Raw genomic sequence first — 20,339 nt, forward strand, 5'->3', positions numbered from 1 at the left:
CTGATGTTCAAACACATCTTTATGAAAATGATGTACTTTGTCAGTGCAAAATTATGATAGTTGAAATGTTGCAAGTACAGCTTATCAAATTTAACAACTCACACTTGTCCCTGATCTTTCCTAATTATCCAAGCTCTTGCATAGGCTTTCTTAACGTGATTATCCTGTGAACTCGGAAAATCATTTGATTGATGAAAATATATTCCTTTCCAATGGAACGTATTTACACCCATTTGAAATTCCTAATATGAAGGTTTGTGGTATGGAGCTGAGTATCAAGGTCTCTCTTTTTGTGATGTTCAACACAATAGGGCATGTGTCCTTTGGATTCATGTAAGATGGTGTAGAGTGGCAAGTGATCTTTTTCCTAAAATAACACGCACATCCTCACTTTTCTGAATTGTCGTTTTGCCTTGTTTTTCTCAAAACTGTATTTTTATGTTTTAGCAATTATGATGTTTGAGTGTAATAAACGTGGAGCCTTATTTGGCAGTTAGGATAGTCCATCCAAAATAAGGCAGATATCCCATCCACTGTATTATTAGTCCTTTAGACCTATGACACTTCCAATGTGGTGGATGGGATTTCTGCATAGCTAGATAGAGTACCCCATTTGTGAAACTCTAAATAAGACCTTCACTCTTGTTTTGGTATTTGGGTTGAGCAATGTTTGCAATTAGCAATGAAACCTAGATACAGTTTTATGGGATGTGCATCGGTATTAAAGCTGTGCCTCAGAGTGGAAGGTAGGTTATGGTAGCTCCAAGAAATGTGGAACATTTATAGAACGTGGGGTGTCTCGTCAGAGCTAAGATAAATTATAAAATATTGTACATGCAGAATACTGGGAAAAAACAGGTTACATGAAAAATCTTGCCACGCATCATATCTAAACCAGAAACCTCTGGTCAGCTACATCACACTGTGTCACTCAATATACACTCAAGAGAGGAAAAACACCCAGGCATATACCTAGGACTCTATTTTTTTCAAAATTAAGCACTGATCGGCCCAAAGTATCCGGAACACAAGATCTCCACAGGAAATGACTCTCATCCAGCAGAGTGGAAATCAATAACTCAAAGGACTGACCAACGTCCACTTGCATTTGGTGGTAGTCAAGCATGGCCATAAAATCACATGCTTATCTCAAATAATTCAAAAGGAGACCAAACTACACTATTGTATTTTGGGTGTCATGTACTGCCACGTATTTCATACCACAGGACCATTCATATGATATATATGCGATTTTAATAGTGATTACCTAGACAAATTATATGAAATTATTTATTTCATTATAACCTGACCCATGGTGGCCATTTGTAGGCACTTGCAACTGTGTATTTACGCAAACTACTAATTTTTGTGTGAATCATACATTTTTCCATGAGTTTTCAGTGCCAAGTTTAATTCATGGGTTGTGTAGATGGACATTTTGGTAACTCACCAAAACTTTGCCAAAAACAAAAACACTTTTAGTACCAGTGGTAAGTGTGCTCTGGGATTGCACCCAGGGTTGGATTGGGACAGAAAATAGGCCTGGGTACCAAAATAAAAGTGGTCCCACTTGTGCATTAAATAACTAAAAAGTGGTCCTTGTTTACAAATTGGGGCACTTTTGAACTTGTAAAGTCACACTGGATGAGTGTTTTGCCACGTATGGAAGACTGCAGGAATTTGAGCTTGCTTCAGGCAGTGTTTTCTTCATTATCGTGGAAATTAACAATAAACAAACGGCCCAGCAGACCAAAATGAGGCCCACAAAATGCTGAAAACCTGACCCACACACTGACTCCTCAGCCCAGCTCATCTGGCATGGGAATTTGCCACTAGAATCTGTTTATTTTGTGAAAATGGGATGAAATCCAAAGATAACTTTGTAAATGGCTTTAATTTATTAAACTGTGAGATTGTTCTTCCAGCATTTTCAATTCCAGTGAGTTAACGTCATCCCGAACTGCTAGTATGGAAGCAGGTTGAAAGGAGTGCGTTTGACAGAAAGGAGGTTTGCACGTGACTGGGGAGCCATGGCTAAGAAACAAGGGGGCATATTTATGAAAAATGATGCACCTTCCTGCACAACAACAAATTTAAAGGGCGATTTGCTCTTACTATGTGTGCTGCAGAATTCATCACACATAGAAAAAGCAAAAAATCCAGTAGAAATTAAAGCATTACTCCTAGATGTTGCTATTCTAAACCCACCCTTGGGCTGGTGTTAGTTATTGGTGCAGCGTTCGGTTTACAGATAGTCCAAATCTGAGGCAGTGTCAAAACGCAATGGGTGTTGCTGTGGCATGCCCACAGCAACACCCATTGAACACACCTTCCATGCACAGTGCTGGGTGTGAAGGTGCCACATATACAAGGTGGTGTCAAGGCACAAAAAGTGGCTTCATGCCACAATGTCCATGAGGGGCAGGGCATTGCTCCACCGGAGCCTCACCAAAAGTGTCACTCAGGTGGTGCTTGGGGCACCACCATATGCTCCAAAATACGTAGTGAGCTTGACGAATGAATGCTGCGAAATGCTACTCATAAGTACAACCACACCCTTGGGTCAGTAACATGTCAATGAGCCTCCAGTGGCAAATAAATGATGTCCTATGTCAACAACTAAAACAATCAAATATTGTTTTTACACTATCTCATTGCACAGGACGATGGCTTACCTTCTGCCGAACTGCCTGTCCTGGATTTTGCAGATGACATGGATGACCAGCTGCCAACCATCAATGAACAGACTCTCCAGCATGTCCTTGGATCACTACAGACACCACTTCCAGTCGTAGGGAGGACACTCAGCATTGTGGGGTCTCCACATGAACCACCCAGCTACCAACACATGCTACCAGCCAGTACTCACACAGCCTTGGACTCCGAGGACCCAGAGATCAGCTTTCAGAGTCCAGCGGAAGCTGGCAAAGCAGGTGCATGTGGGGATGGAGACCAATGCATGCAGCCTAGAGGGAGTGCGGATGTGCCTCAGTCCAAATAAGGACAACTCAGCTGCCAACAGATGAACCCACTCCTCGCTATGTCGACTCTACCAGTCTTTGGTCAACATAGATAATGTCATGAAGCAGAGGCTACAACAATTGCCCTCCCAAACTGGCAGAAGCATAACAGACAACAGGCTGTGGGCTACGCAGAATACCCGGGAGTCCATACAGCGGGAAGTGGCCTCCCTCAGGGAAAACATGGCTGCTTACCACCGTGATGTTGCTGCGGTGCTGAAAAATCAGCAGTTCCTCCTTGCTGCAGTGATACCTTATGTGTTGCCACAAATGGCAGCCATGGCACAGGAGGCACCACATACATCAGAGGAGGAAGATGGGGAAGGAATAACATTCAGAAAGAAAAACATCCAGTAGCACCAGTCTGTGCCACATGGACAGTTTCTCCTTAGTTCTGGGCTTAAGATCTTGATAGTTTGACAGTAGGAAATGTGCACTCTTCACCTATCCACTGTAGATTTGTCTGCTATGTACTGTCAATGTCTCTTTCACACCAAGTGGCAATTTTTTAACTCCTCACTAAAGCACACTACTCCTAACCATGTATCATGACATATTCCCTCAACCCTGGGCTCCGATTGTGCTACAGATGGCTAATGTTCACTCTTGGGGTCTGTGAACAGGACATTGTATAGCATTCACAAATACAATTGCACCTGTGAATAAAGTACCTTGTAAACATGTATCATTTCTACGTTTACTGTGATCCATCTACTCAGCGAAAAGATAGCATTGTGTCAATCCATGTCAATGTGTACAGAATATGAGTACGAGTGCATGACTGTCAAACACACTAGGACCCTAACGTGAGAAAGGTGAATGATGGTGATTTCGTCTACAACCAACTTACTGAGTATTCTATATAACTTTTGGACAGATATCCTTTGAAGTAGACATGCAGCATGTATGGCTCTGAACCGAGTCAATGGTAATTTAACCAGATGGGAGTACCATTAGAATTTATTTGTGTGGTACAGGAGAAGCTACCCTTATCAGTGATGGACACCTGTCAGTGTTGCAGGATACAGTTTCAAATTTGCCTGTTGTCAGATGTGCCACACTTGCCAACAATGAAATTGCAGGACCCCACCAATGACAGGTGAAGTACCATTTTTATCTGTCCAAGATAATGTACACATACACATTGTGAATGGCTGGAGCACTGGATGGCAAATGTATGCAATAGTAGATGGTATGTAGCAGCCAATCTGATGGCTCCTTGGTCATAAGGGATGCACATGTTAATCCTAGGAAATCAAAACAGTAAGCATACCCTAGGCAATTCCCCCAACTTCGCCAATGCACTCATGAGAACCCCCAGACACTCGATCAACTTACAAAATTATTAGGTTAAGAAAAACAGGATTTATTGTAAAACCATTTACCTACAACTAACCTAAAAACCACCCTATGCTAAACTAACCTATACTAACTTAACTAACAACTGCACCTATCTAGCCTATTCTAAACTTATCTTATACATTTAACAGCAGACTCTAAACCTTGCCCCCGCCGCCTCCCTTAAGAGACAAGATACAAGTAGGACAATATAAACTATGACTACACATATACTAACCTACCTATGGCCTAAACAAATATATATTTTTTTGGTATTTTTTAAAATGTAAATGTTTTATTTTATATACACAAATACCCCAACATGCCCCCACCAAACCCCCCCCAATAAAAAAAATTAAGAACCCCGACTATACTTTACCTAACCTTTGCCTACCCTACACTAGCCCAATACTACCCATCTAAAACCCAATCTGAAACTATGTATAACAGTAAAAGGGAGGGGAAGGAACTGAGAGGTTGTAGAACAAGATAAGTTCATTTCTTTGTTTTCTTTAGTTTCTTTTTGATGTATCGCAACATCCTCCGGTTCTCTGCACTCTTCTTTCCCAATTTGTCAGGTCTGGCTAAAATCTTGGCCATGTCCGGTCTCATTTCTAGTTCGAATTGGCTTGCAACAACTGCAGCAGGTGGCTGAACTGGTGCCTGGCTCCTGAGCAGTGCAGCTGACTTGGAGGGCCTTGGACTGGCTGAAACCCTCTGCACCCCTATGTTTTTACTGCAGTGTCCTTGTGTGGTTGTGGCTGCTGTGGAGGTCCAACATGTGAAAGCGCACACCATTACCCAGATGCCTTCTCCCTGAGGAACCACCTTCCCATTCAGCGGTATCCTGCTTCTACCTCCATTATGTGCCAGAGGCGTTTGGGCCTCTTATGAAAAGTGTGCCTCTGTTCTGGTGTAATATTGGGAGCTGAAATATGAGGAGAAACAAGCATCAGTTTCAGCACTGGGTGGAGGTTGTACAGACTTTATGTACACTGCAACTGCAAGAAAACATATATAGTCCACCAGACATTCCTCAACAATTACTTACTCTTCGATGACTATTTCATACCAGCCATCTACAGTATCACGTACATGTCACTGAGATGATGGCTATCCATTGTCAAGTAACAGGTCCCAGAGCTGACTGGACAAAATTGTCCATGATCAACATTTGTGTAATCAAACTTGTGAAGATCTCGTGCCCCAAGTCTGGATTTCCTGTGTCCCTGTGCATATGAAGAGCTGTGCATGCAATCAATCACCTCAACATCTTTGGTGAAACAACAAGGCTTGTCCAGTCACCATGGATGGAAGGTGGTGGCCATTTGATAGGGGGTCTGGGAACTTCCCACTGGCTATTCTAAGGTTTGGTAAATCATCATTCATGTGCCCTGGTTTAAGACCTGGCCTGAGCATACGTTACAAGAGGGCACACCATTGCCCATGATGTGCCCACATGAACAACTGATGAAATGTCCCCAGGAAGTTTGGTCAAAGCCTGACAGGTACCTCAAAGGTGTCTACACATTACATAACTAAAGCCCCCTATGCTACATGAATTAAACGGCTCACACATGGTGGCTATATGGGTGCCCTTCGGCCCACAATGAGTTAGTTTGGCACTGCACTGGGTGCTGCAACAGTATCCTGAAACATTATACATCATTTGCACATGCATGTCAGACATCATCAAAGTACCAGGTACGCACACGGCATTCACATCATCTGCATACGTGATCTGACTTTCATCACTCACAAATATCATGGTGGCAGGACCATGTCATGAAAACTGCTGAGATCTAGCGTGGGAAGAATCATAGACTTTTCCCACAACCATCTGGAGCTGAGTTGTCTACTAATTGTGTACACTACTGACTGTTGTGTAGGACGCAATTGGTCCTTGCAGTACTTCAGCCTCATTATATCTGAAGGGTACTGAGGCACCTCTGGTGCATGTGTCTCCTCCATAAGCCCCTAGAGACCTCTGAAAATATAACACACATCTGTACCGTCTTATCAGTAAGTATAAGTGTGGCATACAGTGCTGACAATAGTGCTGTGACAAAGTGGTTGTCAACAGGCATGCTATGTACATTAAGAGCTGCCCTGACACCTATCATGATAGACATCAATGAACATGTGGCCAGCCATTACAATTCCTATTAACCACAAGTCCATGCCAGCACACGTTGCCCCTTGTGCTACAAGCAAGCCATTCTCATTGCACAACATTTCAACAGACATGATGTCACCATCCATTCTCCAATGATATCATATCAATGGTCAGGCAAAACCATATTTCATAGCATTCCACACTTCAGACTGACTCACACCAAACATTGGATTGGCACACATGATGCACAAGATGACACTTACTGGCTGCATTGGGGTCTTCAAATCGGGCCACCTCACCAATGGTGTAGGGCAGAGGTCCACCTGCAAGACATGAATAGAAAACATTGCTTAGTGTAATTTGTATATGTCAGTTAATGGACAACATTGTTCACTGTCAACTTGTTAGGCTGAGTGAGCAACTCATCCTAGTGCTAGATCAGAGCAACTGACAAACATCTATGAGCAGTCAATCACACATTGTCTCAGATAATGTAGACCTATGCACCTACAAACCATTACTGTCCCTGACACTCCTGTGGTGCTTCTCACTGAACCACTTATACATGGCATTGTCATGCAGGTGTTTGTTAACTCTACACCTCCATTACCATATGGGACTCCATGACACTGTATACTGCTTCCGCGGGGCATGCACTGGTTGTTGCAGGGGCTATTCCATTGTGACGTCCATAGCATTTGTGCCTACCCTAGATGTTGTAGACATCTACCTTATTGTCACAGCAAACTGACAAACAACTGCCCAGGGGTTGTGTGTGTATTCCAAAGTGTTGAGGAATGCTGTGAGAGTTCCCTGTGTGAACTAAGTAATATGTGTGTGCCATCACAAGGCATATACACAATCAATAATGCTATGGGAGTTTACTAATGTGAAAATAGTTGCACCTACCTGCACATTGACTGATTGAAATCATGGATATGTTGCCAATAGTATGTGGCCAGCCATTGTTGGCATGGTATTCCATTATTTGTAGAGGGAGGGTTAAGAACATGGGCATAGACGTATGCCTCAACACAGACACACTTGCTCTGTAGCCCAAAAATGAAATAGTTGGTGCAGGTTACTGAGTAATGTGCCAGTCATGGAGCAGATGCAGGGCAGCCCCATACTGTCAGTGAGAAGTCACAGGCCTGTGGAACTAACTCAGCACATGTGTATTTGGTAATATAGATAGTTTAGCGTGTATGTGATACACAATGTACAAGAAGAGGAAAGTGCTAGTAGTCTGGACCCAGTGCATGGTCAAGCTCCCTTACATGGCATTGGCCAATCACAGAAAGGGGCCGATAGAACAACAGTGCAGCACCAATTGCATCAATAAAGTCCTTGTGGCTCTCAGTGCACCCCTTACCCCCGCCATGTGTGGACGCCTAATGAGAATTAAGGCACAGCTTGATGCCAGTAGGGTCCAACTGCATCTATTTATGTGTAGGTAAATGATGTACTCAGTAGGTGTTGCATCACAACAGATAATCATGACTTCTGCTGAATACATGGAGCCCATCACATACATTTATGTGCCCTCAAATCACAACTGCTCGCAACAGCCATTCAGACTTCATGAAATATGGGATTTAGGTATTTCTCATTTTTCCCAGTGACCCATACATTTGGCTCCCAAACAGGTTTTGGGATCCCTCCCATACATGATGAATAGCACAGGCCTCATTTTGTGCTGCTCAATACCGACTGTCAACTTGTTAGGCTGAGTGAGCAAGTCATCCTAGTGCTAGATCAGGGCAACTGACAAACATCTATGAGCAGTCAATCACACATAGTCTCAGATAATGTAGACCTATGCACCTACAAACCATATACATGCATCACAACACTTTGTAATTGTTGTGCAGTGAAAACGGTACGTCAGCCCTGCTTCAGGTTCATTATTGTACATTTGAATTTTAGGCATAAGGTGGAGCTGGGGCTCTTTGTACAGGTAGCACACTACATGTCCAGATCCATAACCATGACATGCAGCACTGAACCGTATCTGCAACTGTCATGCACATGCATAAAAAATGACTTTGTATGGAAATGGGATACTTACCAACTGCCCAATTGCTAGTCTCAATGCCCAGATGAACCAGCAGATCTTGCTCCCTTGTAATGAGGTCTACCCAGCTGTGCTTCAGTTGGTGGTTGTTCCTTTCTGTTGCAAGCACTCTTGTTAGGTGGTGGAGCACCTTGCCCCACTGCAGCTTCCTTGCCTCTGTGGGGCAGCCTTGAATGACATGGCTACCCAGTACCAGTACCGTGGGGAGGTAGTGCTGTACCAGCCATATAAAACCCCCAGCTCATTGTCCAACATCCTCGCCATCCCCCCTTTCCCAGACATACTGGACTGCAAATGCAGGTCACCCCCCCAAAAAAAAGAATTCCCTACAACTACCCCAACAACTATACTACCCCAGACAAACACCCCGCAATACACAGACAGAAACAGAACACAAACAATGCAAAAGACAGGATTAAAGACAAATAAAACACAACAGCTACAGGACACAGCACAATAGACACTCCAAACACTACAAACCCCCTACAGCACTAGCTCCACATACCCTCACACAGTCACAGACAATAAGACTGTGAAGTGAAAGTGAAAGTGGACTCACTGTGCCATGTTTGCATGCAGGATGTCCTGTTTCATCACTTCCTGGGCCTGTGCGCCACATTTCCATTAATGCATCATTTTTTTTTATACGCATGACGGTCATGCATCAAATTTTGCCCATTTACAGTGAAATTCCCTGTGGACTTGCAATAAAAGTTCAGGGGCTAGGCGTATTTTGGCTTAGGAGAATCGTATGGTATATGCGTTTCAGTGAAAACTTTTGACCATGACGGTCATGCGTCGATTTTTCATCATGGTGCAGGAAATTTCCTGTGGGCGTGCAGTAGACGTTCAGGGGCTAGCCGTCTTTTACCTTGGAAGAATTGTATGGTATATGCGTATGCGTGAACTTTTTTGATGCATGAAGGTGATGTGGCGATTTTTCACCATGGTGCGTTAAAAGGCGTGTGAACGTGTGATAGATGCTCAGGGCCCAGGTGTCATTTTACTGATGTTGCAGAGTGTAGATTTTGATGCTTTTGCGTTATTATTTTTATGCATGATGGGACTGCATGGAATTTTGCATTGTGGGACTTGAGTGCACCCTGATTCACTTACCATGTCACATGGGCTTTGTTTCAATGTTGTATGTATGGTATGGCTTCATGTGCTTAACTATACAGTAATGTCATAACAGTGCCATTGGTAATTTGAATCCATAGGTTTGTCAGTGAGTATGCTGCATGAGATTTCTCATACCTTGAGCATATGCGCATGTGTAGCACACTGTGTCCGCATACATGTTGGCACATGGGTGCTATGTGTGTACATATGTGTTTGAATACTAATTTGTGGGAGGCCTACATTGCTATGTCTGATATACAATTGTACACATACTAACAACACAATATATATGATGACCTTTGTCCAGCACATGGTAAGGCATGTGACAACCATGACATTTTCTACTCAGAATATGCAGTGGACTGGGGCTGAGTTGACATCATGTTACTCTTGGCAATTTGCGTTTGCATGTGTGGCCCCTCTGTGGTGTGTTCTTGGATTTTACTTCATGATGCTCTGCTGCACGTGTGACATAATGTTCCCCATGCACCTTAGTTGTAGGAGATGGTATGTACACTTGTGTTACTGAAGGTTGGTATATGCTGTGGTGGGTGTGTAAAGACATGTGTAGTGTCATTTCTGTAACATATGAGCACAGTGGTGTGTTCATGGGGTGTGAAACCTCACATTAATGTCTTCCTGACTGGACATATTTTGGCATTTGACAAATGCATGTGTACTCACATAAGTGCCATCTATGTTTCTGTATGTCAGAACACATGTGAAGGTCATTTCTTACAGTCACCGATCTTGTGATTCCTTTGCCCCTACTTTTGTGTTAGGTTGCCTTTTGTTCAGAATCCATACACATTACCATGCCTGAGCCATTATAGTGTTACATGTGTGCTGAGATATGTGTTATATGTGTGCATGCCTCCAACTAGGCACATACAATGGAATACCACTGTGTAGCAGTGCTGCAGTCTGGCTTAGATGCCAGCCTACTCATCATCACAGCTGTGTGAGTGTATATGGCAACACAAACCAACGTTTGCATGTGAAGGGGCAGGTTAATGGAGCCCCAGTTTACTCAGCCCCCTGTGCACATGCATTCTGCCCCTGACACTGTCATACATGTATGTAACCAGAGCAGTTGTGTGGGTTTATTTGGCGGGGATCTAGCCTCTTCATGAGTGCTACTCAGCAAAACTATGCACACTCCCCTGCAGACAGACACATGCACAATTGTGAGTGTGTGTATGGATGCATGTGAGTGAATGCATGTGAGTGAATGCGTGTATGTAAGTGTAGGTGAATGAGTGTATGCAGGGTGCTTGTGGGTGTGTGTGCGTGTATGTGGGGAGGGGGAAGGGAGTGCTGTTCTGGAAGTGGGTTGGAGGAGGGGGTGCTGTTCTGGAATGGGGTAGGGGAGGTGGATGCTGTTCTGGAATGGGGGTTGGGGAGAGGGGTGCTGTTCTGGAAGGGGGGATGGAGGGAGGGGAGTGCTGGTATGGAAGGGGGAGCGGGTGGGACCTGGGTTTGCAGGGGGGTTGGGGGAAGTCATCTGCTGGTGACAGGAAAGAAATTTCCTGTCACCAGTAGCCTTTCTGCCAGGGTTTTCGTGGCGATGCTACTGCCACAGAAACAACTACGAAAAGGAGGAGAAATTCGGAGAAGAGAGCAAGCGCTCACCATAACTATCCCTCTTAAGTGCAAGAACAGTGCTGGACAAGGTACTACCCCAAAAGAACCTTGTAATTAGACAATCAAATGATTAATCCTAACATAAACAACAACTACTACCACTCGTGTTCATTCATGCGTTTACGAAGACCAAAATATCAAATCAACAGTCATAGAGTAAATATCCTGTAAGTTTCTTCTTTAATGTCTCTTCCAAAACTTATCCTTTCAAGTCATGTTTCGTCACAAAAAATTCAGCCAAGCCAACATGTGTTTCATCTGGGTTGAGTCTCTCCCATTGACTTCATCAGGGCTTTGAATGGCTGCCAATGACATAAATATGAATAATAATAACTCTTTCTTTAATCCACATCTTCAATAATAACCAAAAAGTTCAACACATATAGTACACCAATCTTGCATTATATACAATGTCCATTATTTGCTCAGTGGGAAAACCTAAATATAGTAAATAACAATAAGAGATTATATTCTAAAAATTGTATAAATAGTCCACCTATACCGAACACCTCAATGACATCCTTAATAGTTTATGTATTACAAACATGCACACACAAGTGGAGTTCAGAGTTTTACCCATGTGTATGTCTATTGTAGAAGTAGTGTTAAAGATATTTTTAACTAGATACCTGTTGTGAGCTATCCACAGTGCTCTCTTCCAAAATTTTAATACTTCAAACTCAATCAGTGAATGGTAGAAGCACCTAAATAGATTAATAATGATCTAATTCATAAGTATAATGCTATACGTTTAACTATTCAGGACTTTCATCCTACTGCCAGGATAGCTTACCTCTCCAAAAACGAGTAAATTCTGTGCACAATTATGTAAAGGCTGTATAGATCTACAACACGAATATAAGTTAGGTAAGAATGCTGCCCCAATTATCAGCTTTATATATATATATATATATATATATATATATATACACTAATCTCACATATTTTAAATCCACTCACCTCTGGGATTTCGAGCGGCGTATTGCTTGTGTGTTGGTTAATATAATGCGAGTACACGTAACCAAGTAAAACAAACAGAGCATCTTTAGCAGGCTAATAAAGTCCTGTTTTTAAATAATTGAAGTCAAAGACAGACTCCTAACAGTTACTAACAATCATAATGACCACGAATATGCGTAGCGAAGGCAACGCGTCTCTTCCGGGTTGAAAACGAGTCCCGCCTCTTAGTGCAAACACATTTCAAAACAGATAACAGACTAACTCTAATTGCTCATAGTCCGTTCTCGAATACCATAGCCAATGAGTCCATACCAAAATAGGGCTCGCTCTATGTGAGTACGAAGAACAGGCAAATACAATAAAATTATAAGTCCACTCTCCAAAAGGGAAAAAAGTCATTAATATTTAAGCTATACACATAAAAAAATATCTTATTAACCAGAATCATCTAAAGATTTATATTGAATATAAAGAATAGTGTCAATGTATACCATAATGATAAGGAAATGAAAATGATGTCATAAAATCTCCAATTATATAAGCATAAGAATCCTTGAGTGTGTGCATTGTTTGTTACACTTTCATATTAAATATGTGACAAAAATTCATTGGTCTCCCAAAAACTATTCTAATTCCTAATCTGAGTTAAAACCAAATTCTACTGCCTGTAATTTCATAATCCACATGGACTCTTTCCTTCTTAGGGCAAGTTCTCTGTTGCCTCCCCTAGCACTAGATCTCACATGATCAAAACCAAAAAACTGAAATTCCTTATGTACATTTTGAGAATTACACTCTTTCATATGCATAGTGATGGGATATCATTCATCATTATGTTTGATAGCTCTCCAATGTTCAGCGATTCTTACTCTATGCGCACGAATAGTACTACCCACATATATCTTTTTACACTTACAAATCAACATATAAACCACATATGTGGTATTACAATTAATATATTTTTGTATCAGATATCTCTTATTATCAATTCTTACAAACTCCTTTTGAGCTTGACAAGCCCACTTACACATTCCACAGCTGCCACATTTAAAGAAACCTCTATTATGTAAATTCAACCAATTAGTGTCTACTTGTCTAGGCTAACTGGGATACAAACAATTACCTAGAGTTTGCCCTTTATGGTGAGTTGCTACGGGTTTTTTATCTATGTATTTACTTAGTATATGGTCTTGGGCAAGAATGTACCAATATTTCATCATACTCTTCAATAATAGAGCAGAATGTTCTGTATAATCCAGTATAATTCGTATATGTTCATTCTTTTTTTGTTTGTTATGTGTCATACATTTCAAAGTGTGTTCCCGAGGTAGACAGATTGCTCTCTTCATAGATTTCTTCACAATCACATCTTTATAACCTCTTACCAAAAACTGTTTTTCCATGTCATGTAAACAGTCTGAAAAATCTTTATCCGTACTACAGTTTCTTCTTGCATGGACCATTTCCCCATAAGGTATAGCTTCTATTTGGTACGCCAGGTGCGCACTAGTAGCATACAATATAGAATTACATGATGTAGGTTTTCTATAAAGTTTACTTTCAATCCTGTTATCAACTATATACAATTCTACATCCAAAAATTCTATGCTTGTAGTACTATAATTTTAAGTAAATTTCATTTTGACCTGAATGTTATTTAAATAGTCACAAAACATATGAAGTTCCTCCAAAGTTCCAGTCCGGATCATGAAGCAGTCATCTATATACTTCCCCCAATAGAGGATATACAAGTGCCATTCTGCTGTTCCATGACCCCATAGCCAAGTTTCCTCGAACCAGCCCATAAACAGATTGGCATATGAGGGAGAGAACTTCGACCCCATAGCCACCCCTTGTTTTTGTCTGAATCATTCTCCATTAAATAAAAAATAGTTGTGTCTAAGAATGAGTTCCATCATTTCTATCAACATATCCAGGTGATCCAATAAACTGAATGATCTTTTGTTCAGCATATATCTAATGGCTTGAATACCTATTGCCACAGAAACCCTGGTGGAAAGCCAACTCGTTATACTGCCGGGTGGTCTTCAGTGGACAGCCGGGTAGGAGATGCTAATCTCCAGCCCGGCTGTCCAACTCCCCTGGCGGTATAAGAGGGGATGTGGTGGGTTGGCAGACGCCAACCTGCCACACTCATAATGTGGCGGTCTTCACTGACGGCCCTTTGACGGTGAGACTGCCACTGCGGCAACCGCTAGGATCAGAATGAGAGCGTTAATGACCCTTTGTGGCAGATGATGGTTGTGCCAGCCCTCAAGTGTACAAGGGTGCGTATCACACATTTGTACGATGATCCAATTTGGTGCAATAGTATCCTCCTATGGCATCCTTGATTTTTACACTTTTTTCACAAACTCTGCACCATGGTAGATCATTTCTGGTATACGGAGCAGACATGGTGGTGTTAGAGGGCACTAGGGGCACATGTGAGGTGGTACTGGAGTAGGTGCTGCTCCATTTCTCATTATTCTCCCCAATGGTCCTTAATGGCAGGTTAATTTGTGTTTGTATGTGTGTGACACAATGCAGCAGACAGGTGTATGTGTACACTGCAGGTATGTCAGATATGTGTAGATATGCAGTTGGTTATGGCACCACTTGGGTGGCATTTGATTTAGGTCCTGCCAGAGGGTTGCACACCATGATTTACGTGGGACTGTGCCTATGTGTGACTTTCTTTAAATGGCCATGGTGTATGTGTGTGTTATCTGTATTTAGTTGTCAACCTATGGACACTTGTAGTGGTTTGTGAGCAGCTTCTTTATGCAAAGGGGACTTGGCTCCACCTGTCCACAGGTGGTGTGCCAGTTAGGGTGTGGCTGTGTTATGTACATGTGGGTGTATGGGTTTGTGAAGTGCAATGAATGCAGTGTAGTGTTGCATATTTGTTGTTGCCTATACATCTATGTACCCTTGCCTATGTGTATTTAGTGTGGTGTTTGTCTTGTTTGTCCTACATGGTTGGTGTGTTTTGTGTGTAATGATTGGTATGGTGGATTACCTATGAGTAGACCATTGCCATATTGCCCATCTTGGAACCACTTGTTTATAGTGCAATGGCAGAATATGTATGCATCATGGACACTGCTAGGATAGTTTGCTAGGATGTTGGTGAAGAGCCCACAGTGGTCCACAATGACCTGCACATTGATTGAATAGGTGTGCCTGCGGTTCCTATGTAGGTGGTCCATTACTGCAGGTGGCACCAGTTGCACATAGGTGCATTCCATTGCACCCAACACATGCGGGAACCCAGCAATTTGGTACAAACCTTGCTTGGTCTCCTGCTGCAGGTGCTGGGTGTTTGGGAAGCAGATGTGGTGGGGTGTGAGGCGTATGATAGCGTCCAGGACCTTGGGTAGGAGGACCGAGAAGTATGGCTGAGACATACCAGACACTTGTGCACTCTTTAGCTGAAAGGATCCAGACGCCAGCATATGGAGGACCAGGCATTACATTTTGACCCTAATTGGACTTAGCGCCATTTTTTAGGTCCGCTTCCTTGGTATGCATTGTTTTTGCATCAGCAGGTAAATATGGCGCTAGAGGGCTAGCCCCATTTTTAGGAAGGGAACGCCTATCTTGCATCTCATTGTTGCAATGAGACACAAGGTGGATTGGCGCTCCCTAAAAATGGCGTTAACTCTGATATTTTGACGCTAGATGGGTCTAGAATCAAAATATAAATATGGAGTTAGCTTTGCGCCGCTTTAGAATAAAAAAAATGATGCTAAGGTGGTGCAAAGATTTCATAAATATAAGCTCCCTCGAATCCCACCAAGGATCCCACATAAGAATCAAAGTGCTTTCTGTAAAACAGAGGAGCTTCTTCTACCTAATAGGGGTCCTTTTCTCTGAGATTAGCTTTTAGAGTACATCAGGATTCTGACGTGTACCAGTAGGGTAAGAATGGTGCTATAGACCCTAATGCCAGCAATGTAATCGGGCGGCATATTTCCTTATTTTTTTAGTTTAAAATAGCCACTGATGGGGGCAATTAATGGAGACTATCAGAAGACTCTTCTCATGATTCTCATGACTGTCTTGTGATGGGGACAATGAACGCCCCTCCAGGATGGCCCGCTGTGAGCATATGACCGGTCTTCCAAAAAAGAACCAAGAGAGAGACAAAGAATACCACATAGGGAATAACCAAAGAGCAGGTGAACAATTCCCAGAGCAAGAACGCTCGTTGACTGTCCGTTGTGAAAACTATAGCTATCAATAACCTTTATTCTTTGCCTTTCGTAATTGTGAGCATAATTCACATTACCTCTCCTGATCCAGTTTCTGGGAGAATCAATCAATTAACAACTCTGCATGGCTGGCTATTGCTTCTGACGCTCATCGATTGCTGCATCCTTGGATATCATGCTGGGTAAAGCGTTTGCAGTTTCAAACTCTGACCTTGACTCATCTGAGGATGTATTACACAGTTATCTCCTTATAGTAAGGGACACCTCTAACTCCCTTCTGCAACCAGAATAGTTCCATTGGAACCCAGTGCCAATTAAAGTGTAAGGCTATCACATACTGTGAGTGAGATGCTAGCATTTCCGGTCCAGGGAGGACCTGACCTGGCAGTTCGGGCTGGACTGTTCCCAGGGGGAATAGGGTCAAGACTGATTTGCATTTGGCTGGGTCGCAACTGGGGTTGCATGGTGAGCAAAAGAACAATGGATTAAACCCAGATCTGTGACTGGGGTGAGTGTTTGAAAGGTTTCAACACTCTGTCCATCATCCTTTTGTGTTCCTAAAGTTACCCTAAGTGGGAAGGGTATGCCCACACATGGGTCCCTTGCTCACTGTGCCACTGGATTCAAGCTAGCCTGCCCGATGAAGGGTGATACTCTGAAACTGGTCCCAGGATGCTTGTTTCTGGGCCAGGGAAGACCTGGCCTGACAGTTCGGGCTGGATTGTTCCCAAGGGGACCAGAGTCAAGACTGATTTGCATATGGCTGGGTCCAAACTGGGGTGGCAGGGGAGAAAAAGAACAATGGATTAAACCCAGATCTATGACTGGGGATGAGTGTTTGAAAAGTTTCAACACTCCGTTCATCATCCTTTTGTGTTGATAAAGTTGCCCTAAGTGTGAACAGTGTGCCAAGATGTGGGTCCCTTGCTCACTGTGCCACTGGATTCAAGCTAGCTTGGCAGAAGAAGGATGATGCCCTGACACCGGTCTCAGGATGCTTGTTTCTGGTCGAGGGAGGACCTGGCCAGGCAGTTCGGGCTGGACTGATCCCCGGGGGAACAAGGTCAAGACTGATTTGTACATGGCTGGGTCCAACCTGGGGTGGCATGGTGAGCAAAAGAACAATAGATTGAACCCAGATCTGTGACTGGGGGTGTGTTTGAAAAGTTTCATCCTTTTGTGTTGCTAAAGTTGTTCTACGTGGGAAAGGCATGCCCAGATGTGGGTCCCTTGCTCATTGTGCCACTGGATTTAAGCTAACCTAGCTGATGAAGGGTGATACTCTGAAACCAGTCCCAGGGTGTTTGTTTCCGGTCCAGTGAGGACCTGGTCAGGCAGTTTGGGCTGGACTATTTTCAGGAGGAACAGGGTCAAGACTGATCTGCATATGTCTGGGTCTAAACTGGGGTGGCATGGTGAGAATAAGAACGATGGATTAAACCCAGATTTGTGACTGGGGGTGAGTGTTTGAAAAGTTTCAACACTCCGTCCATCATCCTTTTGTGTTGCTAGCATTTCCAGGCGACATGAGCCTCTAACTTTAATCTAAGGTACTTTGGACTTTCAGAAGGCCAGTGGCATTGGATTTTTAAACCCTTGACGAGTGACTCAAACTATGCAGTCAATTTTAAGGTTGGCCCATCTAATTCCTAACTAGGACGTATTCAAGCACTAAGCCACCTTAGAAGCACGTTTCACTGACGATGAGTTGAGGGTCATAGTGGACGAAATAGTCAGGATAGAGTCACAACTTTTCAGAACACTGGTCCAGCAAATATCAACAGCCAGGAAAATGGAGTTGTGGCAAAGAATTGTCGATAAGGTAAATTCTGTAAGCAGCTATCCACACACAAGGGAGGACATCAGGAAGAGGTGGAATGACCTAAGGGGGAAGGTACACTCCATGGCATCCAGGCACCAGCTGGCGGTACTCAAGACTAGCAGTGAGCCCCCGCTTCCTCCCCCACAGTTCACATCATGGGGGGGGGAGGTCTTGGACATCCTGCATCCTGAGTGCCTGGCAGGACTACCTAGGGGAGTGGAGTCTGGTAAGTCCCCACAACATTCATGTCATCAAAAGGTTTTGTCTTGTATGCTCCCACACCACCTTTCCCAATCTCAATTACCAAACCACCCACCACCCCTCTGTGCCAAATGTACAAATACCACTCTCTGGCATGCCATATGTCGACTAAACCCACCTGGGTCTACAGTTCTTGGAAATGACATGTGAAGTACTGGGAACTGACAGCACTACAACTCCCAGAAAGCATAATTCCACCATAAAGACAACCAGTACGGTGAACTAAATTTGAGATGTCTTGCATGTGAAACTAACAAGTAATGTAACCCATCATGAATGTCCCACTTTGAAACAGTTTATGGCAATGATAGCAATGCAATGGCCCACTTCAACTACCATTAAAAGCAAAACACAGCTACAGCTGAGTGTCCTATCAAACTGTCCTCAGATAAAGTTTCCTCAGATTGACATTGACTAATCAGGGGTAGAAAACTGGACGCACTTGCAGTACTTCCAGATTGAGGCCAATGTTAACTGCTAATTCCTTTACTGTGTGCTAGCTCTGACACCATTGTGCATTGTTCAGTTTTCATTAGGGTATATGATGACATACATTTTACTAGACAACAAATGTAATCACTCATGTCATAAGTCAGACAACATAAGAGGGTATCAGCAGTCATCGAACTACCAACATAGTCAAACAGCTTTAAGCATTGTGTATGGAATTGAAAACTCTGGCTCTCACTTTGTTCTAACTAAGTATTGGTAGGAGCTGTTATTGTTATTTCAGGGGGTCATGTAAAGGCAGGGTGTGCATCTCACACAACACCACTAGTACGCAAACCTAAACATCACTTGTTGCATCACTCACACACACTGTATTCCACTTTTCCCACAGGTAACTTTGCCAATGTCACCATGGAGAGGACACCAGAGACTGCCACAACCACTCTGGATGAAGGCCCCAGTGAGGACAACACCCCTGGATGTTTGGACACTGATGACAAAGCTAGGCCATCAGGACACCTGGTCAGTCTACAACTGTCAGCCTCACCTTGCCCACATTGACTCCTCCCAGGCCTGTTGCATCAAAATCACAGGCAACCAATCGCCCCCAAACCTGTGACCCAAGCACAGTCTCTACCATTGTGTGCCCCCCAGTACAGGTACCTGAGTCACCTCTTGTCACTCCTGACAATGATGGTCCTGCCATCGGTGGAAGTGGGCACACTGTGCCAGGGGCAAAGGCATGTGAGGATAGGGTGCGTGGGAGTTATGGTGTGGTCCAGATGATGGGGGATCAAAGGGACAGTGCTGACCAGGACACCAATTCCCAAGTTCTAGCAGTGTACTAAACTTCCCAAAACGTGGTGGGGCAGGTATTCACCATGATGGGGGAAATCCAACAGCTGGAGAGGGACAACCACCAGGAAGCCATGCAGCAGTGGCTGGCCCAAAATGCCATCCTGACTTCCATTGCTGGGGTGGTGAGGGACATCAACACTACCCTGAGTAGATCTGGCAACCAACATCAGGGCTCTTCTACTAGCAATGATTCATCAGGCCCTTCCACATCTGTGGCTGCTAGTGGACTGGAGGCCCTGACAGGAGAAGGACATGCCTCAGACACCCCACCCTCTGTAGCTGAAGAACCCGCCCACCCCGCAAACGTGGACATCCACCCAGACATCCAGGAGGAGCAGATGAAAAGACCAAACCCACTGTCAGGAAGTGAACCTCTCCTGATCAGTTTCCCTTGTGATACACCCTGTTGACTGTTCTGAAACCTAACTCCATTTTCCAATGGTTCAAGGATACTGGA

The 20,339-nt window shown here is 43.5% G+C and overlaps 1 protein-coding gene and 1 long non-coding RNA gene across 4 annotated transcripts in view; one reads left to right on the plus strand and one right to left on the minus strand.

Annotated features, from left to right (window-relative positions):
* Positions 1–3,705, plus strand: part of LOC138304487 (uncharacterized) — a 77,114-nt gene extending 73,409 nt beyond the window's left edge. Inside the window, exon 2 of the long non-coding RNA XR_011205579.1 lies at positions 2,663–3,705. This is a non-coding gene — a long non-coding RNA (uncharacterized lncRNA). The remainder of the gene's footprint in view (positions 1–2,662) is intronic.
* Positions 1–20,339, minus strand: part of HTR4 (5-hydroxytryptamine receptor 4) — a 1,500,331-nt gene that overhangs the window by 226,239 nt on the left and 1,253,753 nt on the right. The window lies entirely within an intron of this gene.

This window comes from Pleurodeles waltl, chromosome 7 (genome assembly GCF_031143425.1).
Source record: "Pleurodeles waltl isolate 20211129_DDA chromosome 7, aPleWal1.hap1.20221129, whole genome shotgun sequence".
In the NCBI taxonomy this organism is placed as follows: domain Eukaryota; kingdom Metazoa; phylum Chordata; class Amphibia; order Caudata; family Salamandridae; genus Pleurodeles; species Pleurodeles waltl.